Source organism: Clavelina lepadiformis, chromosome 7 (genome assembly GCF_947623445.1).
Source record: "Clavelina lepadiformis chromosome 7, kaClaLepa1.1, whole genome shotgun sequence".
NCBI lineage: Eukaryota > Metazoa > Chordata > Ascidiacea > Aplousobranchia > Clavelinidae > Clavelina > Clavelina lepadiformis.
In genome coordinates this window covers 10213194-10225998 of record NC_135246.1, presented here as the reverse complement: position 1 = coordinate 10225998, position 12805 = coordinate 10213194, and the positions used below count along the sequence as shown (strand labels likewise).

The following is a 12805-nucleotide window of genomic DNA, read 5'->3' as shown; positions in this document are numbered from 1 at the left end:
GAACACAATTTTAAGCGGGAACATTTTATGTGTGACGAGGTCTCCACCAATGCGTGATATTAAAAAGACGAAAAATGTTGCAGTCCAATGCGCATGTGACGTCGACGTGGGCTGGTTTGATATGGTTTTGGCGATAGCGTATTGCAGGTCCAGGCTAAGCTGTAAATTATTTAGAAGTCGCATATTTGTTTTCCGTGGATTAGTTGTCCGAAACTTTTACTCTCAAAACATGCTGTAAAGTTTAGGTGGTTGTTTTATAAATTTTAGTAAAATGATTCTGTCCAAACTAAGAATGTAGGCATTCCTAGCCTATATATCGTTGCAAGCCAAAATTGAGGAAGGCTCGTGATGTAGTTTTGCGATAGTAGCTTCTTGGTTTAATGTTCAATGGTCCCTGGTTCAATCGCGTGTCGAGGCAACTAATTTCGTTCACTTTGTTTTGTTGAGGTGTCAGTTCGCATTAGGAACATATTTTTTCAGCTGGAAACACTGTGTTTATGACGATTTCGCAACCAATGCGTCATATCTACTGGATGAAAAATTTCGAAGTGCAATGTGCATGTGACGTCGACGTGGGCTGGTTTGTTATTATTTTGTAATTCTGTCAAACTGAGAATGTAGGCATTCTTAGCCTAGATCTCGTTGCAAGCGAATATTGATGGAGGCTCGTGAAGTGGTTCTACGACAGTAGCTTCTTAGTTAAATGTACTTGCATTGAAAAGCCTATTTTTTTAAAATTGGATCATGATCCCTTGAGCCGGATTTCAGTCAAAGTATATTTACTGGATCAAATAAAGATCGATCGCCGCTCCCAGATGGTCTAGTGGTCAGGATTCCTGGCTTTCACCCAGGCGGCCCGGGTTCGATTCCCGGTCTGGGAAAGTGCATGCATTGATGGTTCAGTGGTAGAATTCTCGCCTGCCACGCGGGAGGCCCGGGTTCGATACCCGGTCAATGCATTTTCTTAACATTACCTGGATAACCTTTCGTGTGAGTGCCCAGAAAGTGTATTTTCGCTTTGATGACAAAAATGTTTTGAAGAATAAGGATTGTTGTTCGTTAATAGGGAGGTATATGCCGTGATAACTTAGAGAAATGGATTGCTGAAAGAAAAATTCTCAATTTGCCAGAAAATTCTTCAATAAAACAAAAATTTCAAAGTCGGAATAATGGTGAAATTAATCGTTGTTTTGTACCCAAAACAATCGAGGCCGATTAGCTCAGTTGGTTAGAGCGTCGTGCTAATAACGCGAATGTCGCGGGTTCGAGCCCCGTATTGGCCAAAGCTTGCCTCGATAGCTCAGTTGGCAGAGCGTTAGACTGAAGATCTAAAGGTCCCTGGTTCAATCCCGGGTCGAGGCAACTAATTTCGATTACTTCGTTCTTTTGAGAAGTCATTTCCTTTTAGGAACACAATTTTAAGCGGGAACATTTTATGTGTGACGAAGTCTCCACCAATGCGTGATATTAAAAAGACGAAAAATGTTGCAGTCCAATGCGCATGTGACGTCGACGTGGGCTGGTTTGATATGGTTTTGGCGATAGCGTATTGCAGGTCCAGGCTAAGCTGTAAATTATTTAGAAGTCGCATATTTGTTTTCCGTGGATTAGTTGTCGGAAACTTTTACTCTCAAAACATGCTGTAAAACTTAGGTGGTTGTTTTATAAATTTTAGTAAAATGATTTTGTCCAAACTAAGAATGTAGGCATTCCTAGCCTATATATCGTTGCAAGCCAAAATTGAGGAAGGCTCGTGATGTAGTTTTGCGATAGTAGCTTCTTGGTTTAATGTTCAATGGTCCCTGGTTCAATCGCGTGTCGAGGCAACTAATTTCGTTCACTTTGTTTTGTTGAGGTGTCAGTTCGCATTAGGAACATATTTTTTCAGCTGGAAACACTGTGTTTATGACGATTTCGCAACCAATGCGTCATATCTACTGGATGAAAAATTTCGAAGTGCAATGTGCATGTGACGTCGACGTGGGCTGGTTTGTTATTATTTTGTAATTCTGTCAAACTGAGAATGTAGGCATTCTTAGCCTAGATCTCGTTGCAAGCGAATATTGATGGAGGCTCGTGAAGTGGTTCTACGACAGTAGCTTCTTAGTTATATGTACTTGCATTGAAAAGCCTATTTTTTTAAAATTGGATCATGATCCCTTGAGCCGGATTTCAGTCAAAGTATATTTACTGGATCAAATAAAGATCGATCGCCGCTCCCAGATGGTCTAGTGGTCAGGATTCCTGGCTTTCACCCAGGCGGCCCGGGTTCGATTCCCGGTCTGGGAAAGTGCATGCATTGATGGTTCAGTGGTAGAATTCTCGCCTGCCACGCGGGAGGCCCGGGTTCGATACCCGGTCAATGCATTTTCTTAACATTACCTGGATAACCTTTCGTGTGAGTGCCCAGAAAGTGTATTTTCGCTTTGATGACAAAAATGTTTTGAAGAATAAGGATTGTTGTTCGTTAATAGGGAGGTATATGCCGTGATAACTTAGAGAAATGGATTGCTGAAAGAAAAATTCTCAATTTGCCAGAAAATTCTTCAATAAAACAAAAATTTCAAAGTCGGAATAATGGTGAAATTAATCGTTGTTTTGTACCCAAAACAATCGAGGCCGATTAGCTCAGTTGGTTAGAGCGTCGTGCTAATAACGCGAATGTCGCGGGTTCGAGCCCCGTATTGGCCAAAGCTTGCCTCGATAGCTCAGTTGGCAGAGCGTTAGACTGAAGATCTAAAGGTCCCTGGTTCAATCCCGGGTCGAGGCAACTAATTTCGATTACTTCGTTCTTTTGAGAAGTCATTTCCTTTTAGGAACACAATTTTAAGCGGGAACATTTTATGTGTGACGAAGTCTCCACCAATGCGTGATATTAAAAAGACGAAAAATGTTGCAGTCCAATGCGCATGTGACGTCGACGTGGGCTGGTTTGATATGGTTTTGGCGATAGCGTATTGCAGGTCCAGGCTAAGCTGTAAATTATTTAGAAGTCGCATATTTGTTTTCCGTGGATTAGTTGTCGGAAACTTTTACTCTCAAAACATGCTGTAAAACTTAGGTGGTTGTTTTATAAATTTTAGTAAAATGATTTTGTCCAAACTAAGAATGTAGGCATTCCTAGCCTATATATCGTTGCAAGCCAAAATTGAGGAAGGCTCGTGATGTAGTTTTGCGATAGTAGCTTCTTGGTTTAATGTTCAATGGTCCCTGGTTCAATCGCGTGTCGAGGCAACTAATTTCGTTCACTTTGTTTTGTTGAGGTGTCAGTTCGCATTAGGAACATATTTTTTCAGCTGGAAACACTGTGTTTATGACGATTTCGCAACCAATGCGTCATATCTACTGGATGAAAAATTTCGAAGTGCAATGTGCATGTGACGTCGACGTGGGCTGGTTTGTTATTATTTTGTAATTCTGTCAAACTGAGAATGTAGGCATTCTTAGCCTAGATCTCGTTGCAAGCGAATATTGATGGAGGCTCGTGAAGTGGTTCTACGACAGTAGCTTCTTAGTTATATGTACTTGCATTGAAAAGCCTATTTTTTTAAAATTGGATCATGATCCCTTGAGCCGGATTTCAGTCAAAGTATATTTACTGGATCAAATAAAGATCGATCGCCGCTCCCAGATGGTCTAGTGGTCAGGATTCCTGGCTTTCACCCAGGCGGCCCGGGTTCGATTCCCGGTCTGGGAAAGTGCATGCATTGATGGTTCAGTGGTAGAATTCTCGCCTGCCACGCGGGAGGCCCGGGTTCGATTCCCGGTCAATGCATTTTCTTAACATTACCTGGATAACCTTTCGTGTGAGTGCCCAGAAAGTGTATTTTCGCTTTGATGACAAAAATGTTTTGAAGAATAAGGATTGTTGTTCGTTAATAGGGAGGTATATGCCGTGATAACTTAGAGAAATGGATTGCTGAAAGAAAAATTCTCAATTTGCCAGAAAATTCTTCAATAAAACAAAAATTTCAAAGTCGGAATAATGGTGAAATTAATCGTTGTTTTGGACCCCAAACAATCGAGGCCGATTAGCTCAGTTGGTTAGAGCGTCGTGCTAATAACGCGAATGTCGCGGGTTCGAGCCCCGTATTGGCCAAAGCTTGCCTCGATAGCTCAGTTGGGAGAGCGTTAGACTGAAGATCTAAAGGTCCCTGGTTCAATCCCGGGTCGAGGCAACTAATTTCGATTACTTCGTTCTTTTGAGAAGTCATTTCCTTTTAGGAACACAATTTTAAGCGGGAACATTTTATGTGTGACGAGGTCTCCACCAATGCGTGATATTAAAAATACGAAAAATGTTGTAGTCCAATGCGCATGTGACGTCGACGTGGGCTGGTTTGATATGGTTTTGGCGATAGCGTATTGCAGGTCCAGGCTAAGCTGTAAATTATTTAGAAGTCGCATATTTGTTTTCCGTGGATTAGTTATCGGAAACTTTTACTCTCAAAACATGCTGTAAAGTTTAGGTGGTTGTTTTATAAATTTTAGTAAAATGATTCTGTCCAAACTAAGAATGTAGGCATTCCTAGCCTATATATCGTTGCAAGCCAAAATTGAGGAAGGCTCGTGATGTAGTTTTGCGATAGTAGCTTCTTGGTTTAATGTTCAATGGTCCCTGGTTCAATCGCGTGTCGAGGCAACTAATTTCGTTCACTTTGTTTTGTTGAGGTGTCAGTTCGCATTAGGAACACATTTTTCAGCTGGAAACATTGTGTTTATGACGATTTCGCAACCAATGCGTCATAACTACTGGATGAAAAATGTCGAAGTGCAATGTGCATGTGACGTCGACGTGGGCTGGTTTGTTATTATTTTGTAATTCTGTCAAACTGAGAATGTAGGCATTCTTAGCCTAGATCTTGTTGCAAGCGAATATTGATGGAGGCTCGTGAAGTGGTTCTACGACAGTAGCTTCTTAGTTAAATGTACTTTGCATTGAAAAGCCTATTTTTTAAAAATTGGGTCAGGATCCCTTGAGCCGGATTTCAGTCAAAGTATATTTACTGGATCAAATAAAGATCGATCGCCGCTCCCAGATGGTCTAGTGGTCAGGATTCCTGGCTTTCACCCAGGCGGCCCGGGTTCGATTCCCGGTCTGGGAAAGTGCATGCATTGATGGTTCAGTGGTAGAATTCTCGCCTGCCACGCGGGAGGCCCGGGTTCGATTCCCGGTCAATGCATTTTCTTAACATTACCTGGATAACCTTTCGTGTGAGTGCCCAGAAAGTGTATTTTCGCTTTGATGACAAAAATGTTTTGAAGAATAAGGATTGTTGTTCGTTAATAGGGAGGTATATGCCGTGATAACTTAGAGAAATGGATTGCTGAAAGAAAAATTCTCAATTTGCCAGAAAATTCTTCAATAAAACAAAAATTTCAAAGTCGGAATAATGGTGAAATTAATCGTTGTTTTGGACCCAAAACAATCGAGGCCGATTAGCTCAGTTGGTTAGAGCGTCGTGCTAATAACGCGAATGTCGCGGGTTCGAGCCCCGTATTGGCCAAAGCTTGCCTCGATAGCTCAGTTGGCAGAGCGTTAGACTGAAGATCTAAAGGTCCCTGGTTCAATCCCGGGTCGAGGCAACTAATTTCGATTACTTCGTTCTTTTGAGAAGTCATTTCCTTTTAGGAACACAATTTTAAGCGGGAACATTTTATGTGTGACGAGGTCTCCACCAATGCGTGATATTAAAAAGACGAAAAATGTTGCAGTCCAATGCGCATGTGACGTCGACGTGGGCTGGTTTGATATGGTTTTGGCGATAGCGTATTGCAGGTCCAGGCTAAGTTGTAAATTATTTAGAAGTCGCATATTTGTTTTCCGTGGATTAGTTGTCCGAAACTTTTACTCTCAAAACATGCTGTAAAGTTTAGGTGGTTGTTTTATAAATTTTAGTAAAATGATTCTGTCCAAACTAAGAATGTAGGCATTCCTAGCCTATATATCGTTGCAAGCCAAAATTGAGGAAGGCTCGTGATGTAGTTTTGCGATAGTAGCTTCTTGGTTTAATGTTCAATGGTCCCTGGTTCAATCGCGTGTCGAGGCAACTAATTTCGTTCACTTTGTTTTGTTGAGGTGTCAGTTCGCATTAGGAACACATTTTTCAGCTGGAAACATTGTGTTTATGACGATTTCGCAACCAATGCGTCATATCTACTGGATGAAAAATGTCGAAGTGCAATGTGCATGTGACGTCGACGTGGGCTGGTTTGTTATTATTTTGTAATTCTGTCAAACTGAGAATGTAGGCATTCTTAGCCTAGATCTTGTTGCAAGCGAATATTGATGGAGGCTCGTGAAGTGGTTCTACGACAGTAGCTTCTTAGTTAAATGTACTTTGCATTGAAAAGCCTATTTTTTAAAAATTGGGTCATGATCCCTTGAGCCGGATTTCAGTCAAAGTATATTTACTGGATCAAATAAAGATCGATCGCCGCTCCCAGATGGTCTAGTGGTCAGGATTCCTGGCTTTCACCCAGGCGGCCCGGGTTCGATTCCCGGTCTGGGAAAGTGCATGCATTGATGGTTCAGTGGTAGAATTCTCGCCTGCCACGCGGGAGGCCCGGGTTCGATTCCCGGTCAATGCATTTTCTTAACATTACCTGGATAACCTTTCGTGTGAGTGCCCAGAAAGTGTATTTTCGCTTTGATGACAAAAATGTTTTGAAGAATAAGGATTGTTGTTCGTTAATAGGGAGGTATATGCCGTGATAACTTAGAGAAATGGATTGCTGAAAGAAAAATTCTCAATTTGCCAGAAAATTCTTCAATAAAACAAAAATTTCAAAGTCGGAATAATGGTGAAATTAATCGTTGTTTTGGACCCCAAACAATCGAGGCCGATTAGCTCAGTTGGTTAGAGCGTCGTGCTAATAACGCGAATGTCGCGGGTTCGAGCCCCGTATTGGCCAAAGCTTGCCTCGATAGCTCAGTTGGGAGAGCGTTAGACTGAAGATCTAAAGGTCCCTGGTTCAATCCCGGGTCGAGGCAACTAATTTCGATTACTTCGTTCTTTTGAGAAGTCATTTCCTTTTAGGAACACAATTTTAAGCGGGAACATTTTATGTGTGACGAGGTCTCCACCAATGCGTGATATTAAAAAGACGAAAAATGTTGCAGTCCAATGCGCATGTGACGTCGACGTGGGCTGGTTTGATATGGTTTTGGCGATAGCGTATTGCAGGTCCAGGCTAAGCTGTAAATTATTTAGAAGTCGCATATTTGTTTTCCGTGGATTAGTTGTCCGAAACTTTTACTCTCAAAACATGCTGTAAAGTTTAGGTGGTTGTTTTATAAATTTTAGTAAAATGATTCTGTCCAAACTAAGAATGTAGGCATTCCTAGCCTATATATCGTTGCAAGCCAAAATCGAGGAAGGCTCGTGATGTAGTTTTGCGATAGTAGCTTCTTGGTTTAATGTTCAATGGTCCCTGGTTCAATCGCGTGTCGAGGCAACTAATTTCGTTCACTTTGTTTTGTTGAGGTGTCAGTTCGCATTAGGAACATATTTTTTCAGCTGGAAACACTGTGTTTATGACGATTTCGCAACCAATGCGTCATATCTACTGGATGAAAAATGTCGAAGTGCAATGTGCATGTGACGTCGACGTGGGCTGGTTTGTTATTATTTTGTAATTCTGTCAAACTGAGAATGTAGGCATTCTTAGGCTAGATCTCGTTGCAAGCGAATATTGATGGAGGCTCGTGAAGTGGTTCTACGACAGTAGCTTCTTAGTTAAATGTACTTGCATTGAAAAGCCTATTTTTTTAAAATTGGATCATGATCCCTTGAGCCGGATTTTAGTCAAAGTATATTTACTGGATCAAATAAAGATCGATCGCCGCTCCCAGATGGTCTAGTGGTCAGGATTCCTGGCTTTCACCCAGGCGGCCCGGGTTCGATTCCCGGTCTGGGAAAGTGCATGCATTGATGGTTCAGTGGTAGAATTCTCGCCTGCCACGCGGGAGGCCCGGGTTCGATTCCCGGTCAATGCATTTTCTTAACATTACCTGGATAACCTTTCGTGTGAGTGCCCAGAAAGTGTATTTTCGCTTTGATGACAAAAATGTTTTGAAGAATAAGGATTGTTGTTCGTTAATAGGGAGGTATATGCCTTGATAACTTAGAGAAATGGATTGCTGAAAGAAAAATTCTCAATTTGCCAGAAAATTCTTCAATAAAACAAAAATTTCAAAGTCGGAATAATGGTGAAATTAATCGTTGTTTTGGACCCCAAACAATCGAGGCCGATTAGCTCAGTTGGTTAGAGCGTCGTGCTAATAACGCGAAATTCGCGGGTTCGAGCCCCGTATTGGCCAAAGCTTGCCTCGATAGCTCAGTTGGGAGAGCGTTAGACTGAAGATCTAAAGGTCCCTGGTTCAATCCCGGGTCGAGGCAACTAATTTCGATTACTTCGTTCTTTTGAGAAGTCATTTCCTTTTAGGAACACAATTTTAAGCGGGAACATTTTATGTGTGACGAGGTCTCCACCAATGCGTGATATTAAAAATACGAAAAATGTTGTAGTCCAATGCGCATGTGACGTCGACGTGGGCTGGTTTGATATGGTTTTGGCGATAGCGTATTGCAGGTCCAGGCTAAGCTGTAAATTATTTAGAAGTCGCATATTTGTTTTCCGTGGATTAGTTATCGGAAACTTTTACTCTCAAAACATGCTGTAAAGTTTAGGTGGTTGTTTTATAAATTTTAGTAAAATGATTCTGTCCAAACTAAGAATGTAGGCATTCCTAGCCTATATATCGTTGCAAGCCAAAATTGAGGAAGGCTCGTGATGTAGTTTTGCGATAGTAGCTTCTTGGTTTAATGTTCAATGGTCCCTGGTTCAATCGCGTGTCGAGGCAACTAATTTCGTTCACTTTGTTTTGTTGAGGTGTCAGTTCGCATTAGGAACACATTTTTCAGCTGGAAACATTGTGTTTATGACGATTTCGCAACCAATGCGTCATATCTACTGGATGAAAAATGTCGAAGTGCAATGTGCATGTGACGTCGACGTGGGCTGGTTTGTTATTATTTTGTAATTCTGTCAAACTGAGAATGTAGGCATTCTTAGCCTAGATCTTGTTGCAAGCGAATATTGATGGAGGCTCGTGAAGTGGTTCTACGACAGTAGCTTCTTAGTTAAATGTACTTTGCATTGAAAAGCCTATTTTTTAAAAATTGGGTCAGGATCCCTTGAGCCGGATTTCAGTCAAAGTATATTTACTGGATCAAATAAAGATCGATCGCCGCTCCCAGATGGTCTAGTGGTCAGGATTCCTGGCTTTCACCCAGGCGGCCCGGGTTCGATTCCCGGTCTGGGAAAGTGCATGCATTGATGGTTCAGTGGTAGAATTCTCGCCTGCCACGCGGGAGGCCCGGGTTCGATTCCCGGTCAATGCATTTTCTTAACATTACCTGGATAACCTTTCGTGTGAGTGCCCAGAAAGTGTATTTTCGCTTTGATGACAAAAATGTTTTGAAGAATAAGGATTGTTGTTCGTTAATAGGGAGGTATATGCCGTGATAACTTAGAGAAATGGATTGCTGAAAGAAAAATTCTCAATTTGCCAGAAAATTCTTCAATAAAACAAAAATTTCAAAGTCGGAATAATGGTGAAATTAATCGTTGTTTTGGACCCCAAACAATCGAGGCCGATTAGCTCAGTTGGTTAGAGCGTCGTGCTAATAACGCGAAATTCGCGGGTTCGAGCCCCGTATTGGCCAAAGCTTGCCTCGATAGCTCAGTTGGGAGAGCGTTAGACTGAAGATCTAAAGGTCCCTGGTTCAATCCCGGGTCGAGGCAACTAATTTCGATTACTTCGTTCTTTTGAGAAGTCATTTCCTTTTAGGAACACAATTTTAAGCGGGAACATTTTATGTGTGACGAGGTCTCCACCAATGCGTGATATTAAAAATACGAAAAATGTTGTAGTCCAATGCGCATGTGACGTCGACGTGGGCTGGTTTGATATGGTTTTGGCGATAGCGTATTGCAGGTCCAGGCTAAGCTGTAAATTATTTAGAAGTCGCATATTTGTTTTCCGTGGATTAGTTATCGGAAACTTTTACTCTCAAAACATGCTGTAAAGTTTAGGTGGTTGTTTTATAAATTTTAGTAAAATGATTCTGTCCAAACTAAGAATGTAGGCATTCCTAGCCTATATATCGTTGCAAGCCAAAATTGAGGAAGGCTCGTGATGTAGTTTTGCGATAGTAGCTTCTTGGTTTAATGTTCAATGGTCCCTGGTTCAATCGCGTGTCGAGGCAACTAATTTCGTTCACTTTGTTTTGTTGAGGTGTCAGTTCGCATTAGGAACACATTTTTCAGCTGGAAACATTGTGTTTATGACGATTTCGCAACCAATGCGTCATATCTACTGGATGAAAAATGTCGAAGTGCAATGTGCATGTGACGTCGACGTGGGCTGGTTTGTTATTATTTTGTAATTCTGTCAAACTGAGAATGTAGGCATTCTTAGCCTAGATCTTGTTGCAAGCGAATATTGATGGAGGCTCGTGAAGTGGTTCTACGACAGTAGCTTCTTAGTTAAATGTACTTTGCATTGAAAAGCCTATTTTTTAAAAATTGGGTCAGGATCCCTTGAGCCGGATTTCAGTCAAAGTATATTTACTGGATCAAATAAAGATCGATCGCCGCTCCCAGATGGTCTAGTGGTCAGGATTCCTGGCTTTCACCCAGGCGGCCCGGGTTCGATTCCCGGTCTGGGAAAGTGCATGCATTGATGGTTCAGTGGTAGAATTCTCGCCTGCCACGCGGGAGGCCCGGGTTCGATTCCCGGTCAATGCATTTTCTTAACATTACCTGGATAACCTTTCGTGTGAGTGCCCAGAAAGTGTATTTTCGCTTTGATGACAAAAATGTTTTGAAGAATAAGGATTGTTGTTCGTTAATAGGGAGGTATATGCCGTGATAACTTAGAGAAATGGATTGCTGAAAGAAAAATTCTCAATTTGCCAGAAAATTCTTCAATAAAACAAAAATTTCAAAGTCGGAATAATGGTGAAATTAATCGTTGTTTTGGACCCCAAACAATCGAGGCCGATTAGCTCAGTTGGTTAGAGCGTCGTGCTAATAACGCGAAATTCGCGGGTTCGAGCCCCGTATTGGCCAAAGCTTGCCTCGATAGCTCAGTTGGGAGAGCGTTAGACTGAAGATCTAAAGGTCCCTGGTTCAATCCCGGGTCGAGGCAACTAATTTCGATTACTTCGTTCTTTTGAGAAGTCATTTCCTTTTAGGAACACAATTTTAAGCGGGAACATTTTATGTGTGACGAGGTCTCCACCAATGCGTGATATTAAAAATACGAAAAATGTTGTAGTCCAATGCGCATGTGACGTCGACGTGGGCTGGTTTGATATGGTTTTGGCGATAGCGTATTGCAGGTCCAGGCTAAGCTGTAAATTATTTAGAAGTCGCATATTTGTTTTCCGTGGATTAGTTATCGGAAACTTTTACTCTCAAAACATGCTGTAAAGTTTAGGTGGTTGTTTTATAAATTTTAGTAAAATGATTCTGTCCAAACTAAGAATGTAGGCATTCCTAGCCTATATATCGTTGCAAGCCAAAATTGAGGAAGGCTCGTGATGTAGTTTTGCGATAGTAGCTTCTTGGTTTAATGTTCAATGGTCCCTGGTTCAATCGCGTGTCGAGGCAACTAATTTCGTTCACTTTGTTTTGTTGAGGTGTCAGTTCGCATTAGGAACACATTTTTCAGCTGGAAACATTGTGTTTATGACGATTTCGCAACCAATGCGTCATATCTACTGGATGAAAAATGTCGAAGTGCAATGTGCATGTGACGTCGACGTGGGCTGGTTTGTTATTATTTTGTAATTCTGTCAAACTGAGAATGTAGGCATTCTTAGCCTAGATCTTGTTGCAAGCGAATATTGATGGAGGCTCGTGAAGTGGTTCTACGACAGTAGCTTCTTAGTTAAATGTACTTTGCATTGAAAAGCCTAATTTTTAAAAATTGGGTCAGGATCCCTTGAGCCGGATTTCAGTCAAAGTATATTTACTGGATCAAATAAAGATCGATCGCCGCTCCCAGATGGTCTAGTGGTCAGGATTCCTGGCTTTCACCCAGGCGGCCCGGGTTCGATTCCCGGTCTGGGAAAGTGCATGCATTGATGGTTCAGTGGTAGAATTCTCGCCTGCCACGCGGGAGGCCCGGGTTCGATTCCCGGTCAATGCATTTTCTTAACATTACCTGGATAACCTTTCGTGTGAGTGCCCAGAAAGTGTATTTTCGCTTTGATGACAAAAATGTTTTGAAGAATAAGGATTGTTGTTCGTTAATAGGGAGGTATATGCCGTGATAACTTAGAGAAATGGATTGCTGAAAGAAAAATTCTCAATTTGCCAGAAAATTCTTCAATAAAACAAAAATTTCAAAGTCGGAATAATGGTGAAATTAATCGTTGTTTTGGACCCCAAACAATCGAGGCCGATTAGCTCAGTTGGTTAGAGCGTCGTGCTAATAACGCGAAATTCGCGGGTTCGAGCCCCGTATTGGCCAAAGCTTGCCTCGATAGCTCAGTTGGGAGAGCGTTAGACTGAAGATCTAAAGGTCCCTGGTTCAATCCCGGGTCGAGGCAACTAATTTCGATTACTTCGTTCTTTTGAGAAGTCATTTCCTTTTAGGAACACAATTTTAAGCGGGAACATTTTATGTGTGACGAGGTCTCCACCAATGCGTGATATTAAAAATACGAAAAATGTTGTAGTCCAATGCGCATGTGACGTCGACGTGGGCTGGTTTGATATGGTTTTGGCG

At 41.7% G+C, this 12805-nt stretch overlaps 36 non-coding genes across 36 annotated transcripts; all 36 read left to right on the top strand.

Moving 5' to 3' along the window:
- Nucleotides 1-809: 809 nt before the first annotated feature.
- Trnae-uuc (transfer RNA glutamic acid (anticodon UUC)) lies at nucleotides 810-881 on the top strand. The gene has a single exon. It is a non-coding gene; the product is annotated as a tRNA-Glu (tRNA).
- Nucleotides 882-888: 7 nt separating this feature from the next.
- Trnag-gcc (transfer RNA glycine (anticodon GCC)) lies at nucleotides 889-959 on the top strand. Its single transcript has one exon. It is a non-coding gene; the product is annotated as a tRNA-Gly (tRNA).
- A 250-nt stretch (nucleotides 960-1209) lies between these two features.
- Nucleotides 1210-1283, top strand: Trnai-aau (transfer RNA isoleucine (anticodon AAU)). The gene has a single exon. It is a non-coding gene; the product is annotated as a tRNA-Ile (tRNA).
- Nucleotides 1284-1289: 6 nt separating this feature from the next.
- Nucleotides 1290-1362, top strand: Trnaf-gaa (transfer RNA phenylalanine (anticodon GAA)). The gene has a single exon. It is a non-coding gene; the product is annotated as a tRNA-Phe (tRNA).
- An 855-nt stretch (nucleotides 1363-2217) lies between these two features.
- Nucleotides 2218-2289, top strand: Trnae-uuc (transfer RNA glutamic acid (anticodon UUC)). Its single transcript has one exon. It is a non-coding gene; the product is annotated as a tRNA-Glu (tRNA).
- A 7-nt stretch (nucleotides 2290-2296) lies between these two features.
- Nucleotides 2297-2367, top strand: Trnag-gcc (transfer RNA glycine (anticodon GCC)). Its single transcript has one exon. It is a non-coding gene; the product is annotated as a tRNA-Gly (tRNA).
- Nucleotides 2368-2617: 250 nt separating this feature from the next.
- Nucleotides 2618-2691, top strand: Trnai-aau (transfer RNA isoleucine (anticodon AAU)). Its single transcript has one exon. It is a non-coding gene; the product is annotated as a tRNA-Ile (tRNA).
- Nucleotides 2692-2697: 6 nt separating this feature from the next.
- Nucleotides 2698-2770, top strand: Trnaf-gaa (transfer RNA phenylalanine (anticodon GAA)). The gene has a single exon. It is a non-coding gene; the product is annotated as a tRNA-Phe (tRNA).
- Nucleotides 2771-3625: 855 nt separating this feature from the next.
- Nucleotides 3626-3697, top strand: Trnae-uuc (transfer RNA glutamic acid (anticodon UUC)). The gene has a single exon. It is a non-coding gene; the product is annotated as a tRNA-Glu (tRNA).
- A 7-nt stretch (nucleotides 3698-3704) lies between these two features.
- Nucleotides 3705-3775, top strand: Trnag-gcc (transfer RNA glycine (anticodon GCC)). Its single transcript has one exon. It is a non-coding gene; the product is annotated as a tRNA-Gly (tRNA).
- Nucleotides 3776-4025: 250 nt separating this feature from the next.
- On the top strand, nucleotides 4026-4099 carry Trnai-aau (transfer RNA isoleucine (anticodon AAU)). Its single transcript has one exon. It is a non-coding gene; the product is annotated as a tRNA-Ile (tRNA).
- Nucleotides 4100-4105: 6 nt separating this feature from the next.
- Trnaf-gaa (transfer RNA phenylalanine (anticodon GAA)) lies at nucleotides 4106-4178 on the top strand. The gene has a single exon. It is a non-coding gene; the product is annotated as a tRNA-Phe (tRNA).
- Nucleotides 4179-5033: 855 nt separating this feature from the next.
- Nucleotides 5034-5105, top strand: Trnae-uuc (transfer RNA glutamic acid (anticodon UUC)). The gene has a single exon. It is a non-coding gene; the product is annotated as a tRNA-Glu (tRNA).
- Nucleotides 5106-5112: 7 nt separating this feature from the next.
- Trnag-gcc (transfer RNA glycine (anticodon GCC)) lies at nucleotides 5113-5183 on the top strand. The gene has a single exon. It is a non-coding gene; the product is annotated as a tRNA-Gly (tRNA).
- Nucleotides 5184-5433: 250 nt separating this feature from the next.
- Nucleotides 5434-5507, top strand: Trnai-aau (transfer RNA isoleucine (anticodon AAU)). Its single transcript has one exon. It is a non-coding gene; the product is annotated as a tRNA-Ile (tRNA).
- Nucleotides 5508-5513: 6 nt separating this feature from the next.
- Trnaf-gaa (transfer RNA phenylalanine (anticodon GAA)) lies at nucleotides 5514-5586 on the top strand. Its single transcript has one exon. It is a non-coding gene; the product is annotated as a tRNA-Phe (tRNA).
- An 855-nt stretch (nucleotides 5587-6441) lies between these two features.
- On the top strand, nucleotides 6442-6513 carry Trnae-uuc (transfer RNA glutamic acid (anticodon UUC)). Its single transcript has one exon. It is a non-coding gene; the product is annotated as a tRNA-Glu (tRNA).
- A 7-nt stretch (nucleotides 6514-6520) lies between these two features.
- Trnag-gcc (transfer RNA glycine (anticodon GCC)) lies at nucleotides 6521-6591 on the top strand. The gene has a single exon. It is a non-coding gene; the product is annotated as a tRNA-Gly (tRNA).
- A 250-nt stretch (nucleotides 6592-6841) lies between these two features.
- Trnai-aau (transfer RNA isoleucine (anticodon AAU)) lies at nucleotides 6842-6915 on the top strand. The gene has a single exon. It is a non-coding gene; the product is annotated as a tRNA-Ile (tRNA).
- A 6-nt stretch (nucleotides 6916-6921) lies between these two features.
- Nucleotides 6922-6994, top strand: Trnaf-gaa (transfer RNA phenylalanine (anticodon GAA)). Its single transcript has one exon. It is a non-coding gene; the product is annotated as a tRNA-Phe (tRNA).
- Nucleotides 6995-7849: 855 nt separating this feature from the next.
- Nucleotides 7850-7921, top strand: Trnae-uuc (transfer RNA glutamic acid (anticodon UUC)). Its single transcript has one exon. It is a non-coding gene; the product is annotated as a tRNA-Glu (tRNA).
- Nucleotides 7922-7928: 7 nt separating this feature from the next.
- Nucleotides 7929-7999, top strand: Trnag-gcc (transfer RNA glycine (anticodon GCC)). Its single transcript has one exon. It is a non-coding gene; the product is annotated as a tRNA-Gly (tRNA).
- Nucleotides 8000-8249: 250 nt separating this feature from the next.
- On the top strand, nucleotides 8250-8323 carry Trnai-aau (transfer RNA isoleucine (anticodon AAU)). The gene has a single exon. It is a non-coding gene; the product is annotated as a tRNA-Ile (tRNA).
- A 6-nt stretch (nucleotides 8324-8329) lies between these two features.
- On the top strand, nucleotides 8330-8402 carry Trnaf-gaa (transfer RNA phenylalanine (anticodon GAA)). The gene has a single exon. It is a non-coding gene; the product is annotated as a tRNA-Phe (tRNA).
- Nucleotides 8403-9257: 855 nt separating this feature from the next.
- Nucleotides 9258-9329, top strand: Trnae-uuc (transfer RNA glutamic acid (anticodon UUC)). The gene has a single exon. It is a non-coding gene; the product is annotated as a tRNA-Glu (tRNA).
- A 7-nt stretch (nucleotides 9330-9336) lies between these two features.
- Trnag-gcc (transfer RNA glycine (anticodon GCC)) lies at nucleotides 9337-9407 on the top strand. Its single transcript has one exon. It is a non-coding gene; the product is annotated as a tRNA-Gly (tRNA).
- Nucleotides 9408-9657: 250 nt separating this feature from the next.
- On the top strand, nucleotides 9658-9731 carry Trnai-aau (transfer RNA isoleucine (anticodon AAU)). Its single transcript has one exon. It is a non-coding gene; the product is annotated as a tRNA-Ile (tRNA).
- A 6-nt stretch (nucleotides 9732-9737) lies between these two features.
- Nucleotides 9738-9810, top strand: Trnaf-gaa (transfer RNA phenylalanine (anticodon GAA)). Its single transcript has one exon. It is a non-coding gene; the product is annotated as a tRNA-Phe (tRNA).
- Nucleotides 9811-10665: 855 nt separating this feature from the next.
- On the top strand, nucleotides 10666-10737 carry Trnae-uuc (transfer RNA glutamic acid (anticodon UUC)). Its single transcript has one exon. It is a non-coding gene; the product is annotated as a tRNA-Glu (tRNA).
- Nucleotides 10738-10744: 7 nt separating this feature from the next.
- On the top strand, nucleotides 10745-10815 carry Trnag-gcc (transfer RNA glycine (anticodon GCC)). Its single transcript has one exon. It is a non-coding gene; the product is annotated as a tRNA-Gly (tRNA).
- Nucleotides 10816-11065: 250 nt separating this feature from the next.
- Trnai-aau (transfer RNA isoleucine (anticodon AAU)) lies at nucleotides 11066-11139 on the top strand. The gene has a single exon. It is a non-coding gene; the product is annotated as a tRNA-Ile (tRNA).
- Nucleotides 11140-11145: 6 nt separating this feature from the next.
- Trnaf-gaa (transfer RNA phenylalanine (anticodon GAA)) lies at nucleotides 11146-11218 on the top strand. The gene has a single exon. It is a non-coding gene; the product is annotated as a tRNA-Phe (tRNA).
- Nucleotides 11219-12073: 855 nt separating this feature from the next.
- On the top strand, nucleotides 12074-12145 carry Trnae-uuc (transfer RNA glutamic acid (anticodon UUC)). The gene has a single exon. It is a non-coding gene; the product is annotated as a tRNA-Glu (tRNA).
- Nucleotides 12146-12152: 7 nt separating this feature from the next.
- On the top strand, nucleotides 12153-12223 carry Trnag-gcc (transfer RNA glycine (anticodon GCC)). The gene has a single exon. It is a non-coding gene; the product is annotated as a tRNA-Gly (tRNA).
- Nucleotides 12224-12473: 250 nt separating this feature from the next.
- Nucleotides 12474-12547, top strand: Trnai-aau (transfer RNA isoleucine (anticodon AAU)). Its single transcript has one exon. It is a non-coding gene; the product is annotated as a tRNA-Ile (tRNA).
- A 6-nt stretch (nucleotides 12548-12553) lies between these two features.
- On the top strand, nucleotides 12554-12626 carry Trnaf-gaa (transfer RNA phenylalanine (anticodon GAA)). The gene has a single exon. It is a non-coding gene; the product is annotated as a tRNA-Phe (tRNA).
- Nucleotides 12627-12805: the final 179 nt, after the last annotated feature.